We start from the raw sequence: 8,838 nt of genomic DNA, 5'->3' as shown, positions 1-8,838 counted from the left end.
TCAGACTTCAGTGGTGACTCATTTCACACAGGGAATGTTTCCCCATGACTCACCAATCTCATCATTGGTCATAAATTTGTTTCCTTTCCTTTAATCTTTCACTAGTAGAGAAACACTTTATCTCAATTATGGAACCCGCAACCCCATGATTGAGATAAGTGCTTCTGTGGGGACTGAACACAATCACTGGGCCTCGTTAGGGAGGTATAAATATTACAAATAATGGTAATTTAGCACTCTGGGATTAGATCACAAACTTCCCACTCATACAATCCAAATTCAGAACAGTCCAAATTATAAACACTGAGAGGAACGGACACCAAGCTTGGGTATTAGAAAAATAGAAAAACTGTTTTAATAAAGATAGTGGCAGCAAATGTAATTACAGACAATTACTTATGCAGAACCACCCACACTGATGGTAAAGTACTGAGTTTTAAGTACCTGTCAAGGCAAAGATACCACACACTACACGTAGTCCAAAACTTATAGGACACCTGACACCTCAAGCACTAGGAAGAAAGCAGTTCAACCTGACAGATGATAACACTCATGGACACTGGATACCGTAGTAGGTCAGGGACACAGGCTGGCAAATGGGTTTCACCTCAGGATCAGGCAAGGCAGCAACAAAGAACTCCAGCTGGTCAGCAGATGGTACAGGTAGGTGAGCATGCAGGCAGGAGGGCCACATATCTTTTAACAAGCCTTCATCATGTGGCTTCTCGGGCCAGGTGATAGCAGCTCTTGTTTCGCGTGAACTGCTCAAGATAACCAGGGCTGCTGAGAGACTGAGCCGGCCCCCCCCCCCCAAGATCACCGCCGCTGCCACTATCGCCCCTCCCTGCAGGATCACCGCTGGAAATGCAAGTACCTTGGCTAGCGGGGATCCCAAGGCCTCACCAGCATGAGGTCTTCCTCCAATGCTGCTCTTTCCTCTGCTGCTTTGCCTGTCCCTGCAGCTGCTTTTCTCTCACGTCGTGCATGCTTGGTTTCAAAACCGAGCATGCGCGACCTGAGGGCCCATCAGCCACTTGGCAGGCAAAGCAAGGGGGGGCCCTGCGCTGGAGTTTTCTCTCTCCTGCTCCTGTCAGGACCCTCCATTGCCTCAGATACAAACTTAGATTGTGAGCCCTCCTGGGACACAGAAATATCCAGAGTACCTGAATGCAACTCACCTTGAGCTACTACTGAAAAAGGTGTGAGCAAAATGTAAATAAATAAATAAATCACCCGGGTCCCGTCAGGAGGAGGAGAGTGAGAGATCCCGGCCTGGGGAATTTTGGCCCCCCTTTCAGCGGCCCTGAAGATAACAGCCAGCTAGCTAATAGCTCATTGAAGGAGGGTCGTATACCCTTTCCTCTGGTTTTGATGCCATGCTGACTAGAATAACAAAGTCTGATGTTTTCCTTGTGTCTTTGGGGGCCCAAGGACCTGCTCTTGCCACCATACATGTTTTCTTTTTGTCCACGAAGGTGCCCAGCACAGTAAACAAAAGTTGTTGTGAACAGTTGTTTTGACTGTTGGCATTGATGTGTCAGCAATGTGCTTGAGGCCTATTACAGGAACAAGCCTCTGCATGGGAGCTGATATGGCGTAAGTCTGTGAAAAGCCAAGTTTATAATGTAGAATAGTGCTTGATTGTAATGCTACATGTTTTGTCCCTACACTACTCTACCATTGAAAGATTATTATTTGTTGAAGATTGAAGATATTTAAATGAAAGTGAAGTCTGTTGATGAGATATATTAGGATTAAAGGAAAGGACTAAAACTTTATGACCAGTGACGACGTTGGTGAGTCATGGGAAAACATTCCCTATGTGAAACGAGTCACCACTGAGGTTCAAAAATACATCCTTACAAAAATAAGGTGTCACACACAATAAATAATTTAAGTTTATGATGTAGCGCTGAGATTAATGATTGTTATATTCAAGGTATGAACACTTACTCTGGCCATACAGCTGAAGTAAAGGCTTGTACCTAGTTGCACAAGACTGCATATAGACCATAAGACTGGATAATGTTTGTATGTGCACTACCTAGACTCTGCCCATGTGAATGCCCACTCACACAGTACTCACTATTGCCTCTAGGTGTGAACTTACAGAATACCACTTAGATGCAAGCTGCCCATTTAGGGACAAAGTTATCGATGTGGACTATACCACTAACCTGAGCAGGTTCTATTTTATGCAATGAGACCTAGTTACGCATCACAACAAAACCAAGGATCGTAATGGACACACCCCAACTCTCCCTCTTCCTCTCTTATGTTCCCCCAATGTATCTACCGTACATGTACCTTATTCTACCACTAGTACACCTTGTATTTGTTCATACCGGAACTGGTGAACGCCATTACGGTACTATGTAAGCCACATTGAGCCTGCAAATAGGTGGGAAAATGTGGGATACAAATGTAACAAATAAATAAATAATTACATAATCCAGGTTAACAGTAAAATAACATGACATAACCAGTAGCTCATGCTGATAACTTCCTTCTTACATTGACTATGATTAAGGGAGGAAAATATCAAAATGGGTTACTGTTAATGCCAGTTATTAGTAACTGATGTCTCATTGCATAAAATGGAAACACAATTACAATCTAGGTCTAAACTCTATAATTAGTTACACATTATATTACAAATTACTCACTAGTAACTGTTTAACATTTTAAAATATGTTTCTTTATTAATAGATCAATACAATTTTCCTAAAATAAAATCCATTCCCTTAACCCATAGTTATTAACCAATCCATACACCAATACATTTAAAACCAAACAATTCTCCACAATACTCTTTCAATACACATTCAAATAGCATATATCTGGCAATCTTTTACATCAATGTGTGATCATAGCTCTTTAGTCATGTGTCAACCCACTGCTCCAGAGTCTCCCACAAGATTCAGCCTTGCTTCAAATCAGACTCATTGAATCACCAACTTGTAAAGTAGTTCTGTCCTTTTTTTTTCAACAAACCGTTGTAACGTTAGTGATAAATCTTGAACAACCATTGGATGTTGCTGACTGACATCATCAATGGTTGTTCAAGATTTATCACTAACGTTACAACGGTTTGTTGAAAAAAAAGGACAGAACTACTTTACAAGTTGGTGATTCAATGAGTCTGATTTGAAGCAAGGCTGAATCTTGTGGGAGACTCTGGAGCAGTGGGTTGACACATGACTAAAGAGCTATGATCACACATTGATGTAAAAGATTGCCAGATATATGCTATTTGAATGTGTATTGAAAGAGTATTGTGGAGAATTGTTTGGTTTTAAATGTATTGGTGTATGGATTGGTTAATAACTATGGGTTAAGGGAATGGATTTTATTTTAGGAAAATTGTATTGATCTATTAATAAAGAAACATATTTTAAAATGTTAAACAGTTACTAGTGAGTAATTTGTAAATTGCATAAAATGGGACATGTGCTAAAAGAGCACAAGTTAGTGGTCACATAACATCTTAACGGTAACCCACATTGATAACTGTGCCCATTCCTCACATATGTGTTAAAATACACAGGAAATGGCTATATAAGAATATAAGAGTAGCCGTACTGGGTCAGACCAATGGTCCATCTAGCCCAATATCCTCTTTTACAAACAGTGGCCAAGCCAGGTCACAAGTACCTTGCAGAAACCCAAATTATGGCAACACTCCATACTACAAATCCCAGGGCAAGCAGTTGCTGCCCATGTCTGTCTCAATAGCAGACTATGGACTTTTCCTCCAGGAATTTGTCCAAAGCTTTTTTAAACTCAGATACGCTAACCGCTGTTACCACATCCTCCTGCAAAGAGTTCCAGAGCTTAACTATTTGTTGAGTGAAAAAACATTTCCTTCTATTTGTTTTAAAAGTAATTCCATGGAACTTTCGAGTGTCCCCTGTCTTTTGGAACAAGTAAAAAATCGATTTACTTCTACACATTCTACACCACTCAGGATTTTGTAGACCTCAATCATATCTCCCCTCATCTGTCCCTGTTCCAATCAGAAGAGCCCTAACCTCTTTAGCCTTTCCTCATACGAGAGGCGTTCCATCCCTTTTATCATTTTGGCTGCTCTTCTTTGAACCATTTCTAATTCCGCTATATCTTTTTTGAGATACTGCTACCAGAACTGAACACAAAACTAAGGTGTGGATGCACCATGGAGCGATACAAAGGCATTATAGTATTTTTGGTCTTATTCACCATCCCTTTCCTGATAATTCCTAGTACCTATTTGCTTTTTTGGCCACCATCGCACACTGAGCACAAGATTTCAGCGTATTATCTACAACACCACTTAAATCTTTTTCTTGAGTGCTGACCTCCAAGGGGACCCTAGCATCAGGTAACTATGATTCAGCTTATTCTTTCCAATGTGCATCACCTTGCATTTGTCCACATTAAATTTCATCTACCATTTGGATGCCCAGTCTTCCAATTTCCTAAGGTCTTCCTGCAATATTTCACAGTGTGCACATATTTTAACAACCTTGAATAGTTTTGTATCATCTGCAAATTTGATCACCTCACAAGTCATTCTGATTTTCATATCATTTATAAATATGTTAAATAGCACCAGTCCCAGTACAGATCCCTGTGACACCTCACTGTTCACCCTACTCCATAGAGGTAAATCATTATTCTTTTATACTCCCACTTGGATTATTGCCTTAGGGGCCTCAATATGCATGATATTGAATGCTTACAATTGATACAAAATATCAAGCCAAGAAATTGCTTACCAGTGCTAAAATATTTGACCATGTTACACTGCTCCTGAAATCAGAACACTCACTGTCCATCAACACCAAAATTATTTATAAAATGCCCTTGTTCACAAAATTTTCCACTCAGAAGTGCCCTTCTTTCTATATTTATATTTGATTCCATATTCCCTTATGTGTTCTCTGCATTCCTCCTCCCAAGATCTTTTGGTCATTTCCACCATCATGTTGTTTGGATACCTCCGGAAATTCTCTGCTTACTATCACAGCCCCTACCCTGAGGAACAATTTCCCCTTATCCCTTCAAAAGAAGAAATCCTACCAGAGGTTCAAAGGACCTGCATTCTTGTCTTTAAATCCTGTCTCCCCTCATCACCAGACTACTTGTTGTGCCTTTTTATACCCTATGTTCTCCCTGGGTCTCTTTGTTCCTCTGCTTCACTCTGGCTATCCTCTCCTTCTGTTATTCGCCTCGATATCACCCGCTCTACTGCTGTCTGCTATGCTGGACCACGGCTCTGGAATTCCTTCCCCTACACATCTTCGTCTGGAATCCTCCTTTGCTAAATTTAAAGCAGCTCTGAAAACTCACTGTTTTGAAATTGCATACCCCACCGATTAGTAACTTTCATGTATATTTTCACCCCCTTTCCTCGCCAGTTTTTATGATTGATTGTACACCGCATAGAAGCCAGCTCTGGCCCTTTGCAGTATATCAAGCCTCTCTAATTAAATAATATTTATCCATTTCAGGAGGTCTTCGAGCCCCCTCCATTATTACTTCATCATGGCACTTAATCCCCTCAAGGAGGTTGTGATAGGCACCATGGGATGAGGGAGCATACTAGTAGAGTGATCTATATTTTCTTTCTCTTTCCTATAATTATTGTAGTTCCTACTTTTCCATCTTCTCTTTCTGTTCTACTTGCTTACAATATTATATTGTGAACCGCCTTGATGGCTTGTCTGTAAGCCAGTATATGAAATAAATATGGAACTTGAAGTTGAAATGCTGGCATTTTTGTATGTACTTGCCGTCTATATCGAGGCAGATTCTTACAGAATTACTATCAGAGTGCTTCCTGATGCAAAATAGAAAAATGTATTCCTCTTATATGGGAATTTTTAAATCTCTAATAGCAATCTCTTATTTTCTGGGTGAATAATTTCCAGTGCTCTTTTTCACTGTTCAATACTTGACCATTCTTATGTTGACTGAATGAATGTGACATCAAGTTACAAGTAATGTGTTCTGATATTAGATAAAACGATATAAAATTGAATGTACTACAACTTATTTGTATTACTGTTATTTGTAACTTCCATTTAAACTGGAATACTGTAATAGAATATAGCAAGATACAAATGTCTTCTTTTCAGAGTATTATGGGTAGAAGTGCACTGAACTAGTAATGTGATGTCCCTAATTTTTTAGTTTCAAATTATAGAGTGTGAAGTGTGGTACCTTTTCATTTTCCTGAAGTTTCAGCCCACCCTAATTCTTTTTCTCATGTTTTCTAGATGTTTTTTTACCCATCGTTATGGCGTTTTTCTTCCAAACTGGATTTAGACATCTAAGGGGTCCTTTTACTAAGCTGCGGTAAAAAGATGCATTAGCGTGCCCTTGCACAGGTTCTTCCTGCACGCTATTGCCATTTTTACCGCAGGTGAAAAAAAAATGGCAATTTTCTATTTTTTTCAATCAATGGCCATGCACTAAGAGGCCCTTTTACCAAGCTGAAGTAAAAAAAAGGCCCTGCAGTAGCAGTGGGGGCCATTTAAGCCACGTGCCAGGGCCCTTTTTACTGCAGTGGGTAAAAAGCCCCTAAAAAAGACACGGCCGTGCAGTAAGATTACTTTTACCATGTGGCCATACAGGGAGGGGGGGGGGAGCACTTACTGCCACCGATTACCGCTGAGTTAGTGCCATGCTAGAAATTAAGGAATTATTTTCCGTAGCACCGGAAATGGCATGCTCGCAAGGTGGAACTACCGCCAGCAGCCGGGTTGGGCCGGGGGTAGTTCTGGGTTGCCACACGGCAACCTTTTGTACAAGGGGCCCTAATGTTGCCATTAGCACATGTAATATAAACGACTAGACCCAAGACTGAAAATGCTGCTCCACTAACAAGGCTAACAGCACTACCAACGCATATATATATATATATATATATATATATATATATATATATATATATATATATATATATATATATATATAACTGACAATATCTTTTTAAATGTTTTTTTAGTTTGCTTTTTTACTTTTTCTTTTACTTCTTATTAAAGAGTGCCCTCAGCAAAAACCACTTTTTTTAGGCAATACATTTCTTTGCCAAGTGGTATAGCACTTCTTTGATCGGGCTTCTCTTTGTGTTATATTATGTGCTATTGCCTATCTGAATAGTGCTACTCCTTAAGTAATTAAATCAAAACGAGAACTTATCTCTAAACGTTTTCTACGACGTACACAATGTTTTCTCGCTTGTCACTTCACTCTCCTCAGCCACTGTCTCTGACCGATTAACTGGCTTCCCCTGAAAACGCCCGGCACCGCGGGTTTCAGCAGTCTTTCATCAGGGACTTGGGTTAAAGCCACACAGGAACTTGGTGTGAAGCCATCTTTTCTTAAACACAGTTTTTTTCTAATAAATTAAAATGAAATCAGCACTTTGAAATGCCAACTTAATCTTGTTAGGATTGTGGCTCTTTTCAAGGTTTAGGTTTATTGACATTTTATGTACTGCCAATCATAAACAGGTCTTAGTGGTTTATTTTTCCAGTATATGGTCCAGTATCATCAAAAGGATGAAATGGGATTAAAGGAAGATGTGTTTTTGGTAGAACTGTTCTGATTAAAACATCTACCCCAGAATGGAAATGAAAGCCAATCCATTTACTGCAAATTTATTTTAAGGCCCAGGCTTCAGTGGAGGCTCCAGGTGAACCTGGTTAGTGCTTTGAAGACATTGGTGGGAAGTTTGAGGTCTTTCCTCCTCTTTGTGATTTTTATGATAATCCCAGAGCATTAAAGGAACGATTTCTACAGTGTATCGTTGGAAGTATTTCTTGAGTTTATGTAGAAGAGTTTGTATATTTGGATGTGCACTAATGTTGCAATTAGTGCATAGCCATTAATTCAACAAATGGAAAATCAGCCATTTCACTGCTACAGTAAAAATGGCCTTAGCACGTGGGAAAAACCCATGCAAGGCATGCTAAAGCCACTTTATACTGCAGCTTAGTAAAACAACCCCTATGTTAGTTACAGGAGTCAATTTGGATCACTTTTTTCATTGGCGACTCATCCCCTGCAGAGATGCAGGCACATACTCATTCAAGCAGCCTCTGTGCTAGGCTGTGGCAGAATCAAGGAAAAGCTGCCTGCTATTCTGTGCTTTTGCCAGACAGGTGAATATCCTGAACCACACCTGTTGGTTTGTATTCAGCCCCTGATGCAGCCCTTGAGAGGGCGAAACACGACCATATCGGGCATGTAGAGAGTGTTTTTATTTATTTGTGATGAATAAATTGTGTTTAATCTAAACACGCTGGTCTGTCCTGTTTTCTGCTGTTCTGGATCTTGCGGATTGCTTGCCTATTTGTTTTCTGGGTCATCCTATGATGATCCTGACTCCCACACTGAAGTTTATTTTGCCACTTTCAAAGGTGGCCCCCATTCAAAAAATTGTGAGATTGGTGTTAGTTTCATAGGTGGTAAATGAGAAGCATCTACGCCTTGCAAACAAATTCAAGGACACAGTGTGAGCAGAAATCACAAATTTATTAACCCTTAAATATACCAATTAGTCATACCATTATGGCAAGAAATATCCCTATATACAGTGTGTCCCATGGTAAACTGCAATGCTCCAAAAAGCAGAAATTATAATTTAGCTACAGTGGATCTAGAACTAGTGATATTTTCCTCACGTTTTATTGAGGAAGTCAAACTTTCTCTACAATAATACTTTAACACCACATGCTCTACTAAAAGTATAAAACTAAGTTAAAAAAAAACACCTCCATGCTTAAAAGTCAAACACACCATCACTGCTATGGTTAATCACAACAAATTAAAAGAAATTTTAAAAAGGGA

This window comes from Microcaecilia unicolor, chromosome 2, assembly GCF_901765095.1.
Source record: "Microcaecilia unicolor chromosome 2, aMicUni1.1, whole genome shotgun sequence".
Taxonomy (NCBI): Eukaryota; Metazoa; Chordata; class Amphibia; order Gymnophiona; family Siphonopidae; genus Microcaecilia; species Microcaecilia unicolor.
The sequence above is the reverse complement of the archived record's forward strand: the minus strand, read 5'-3'. Positions refer to the sequence as shown.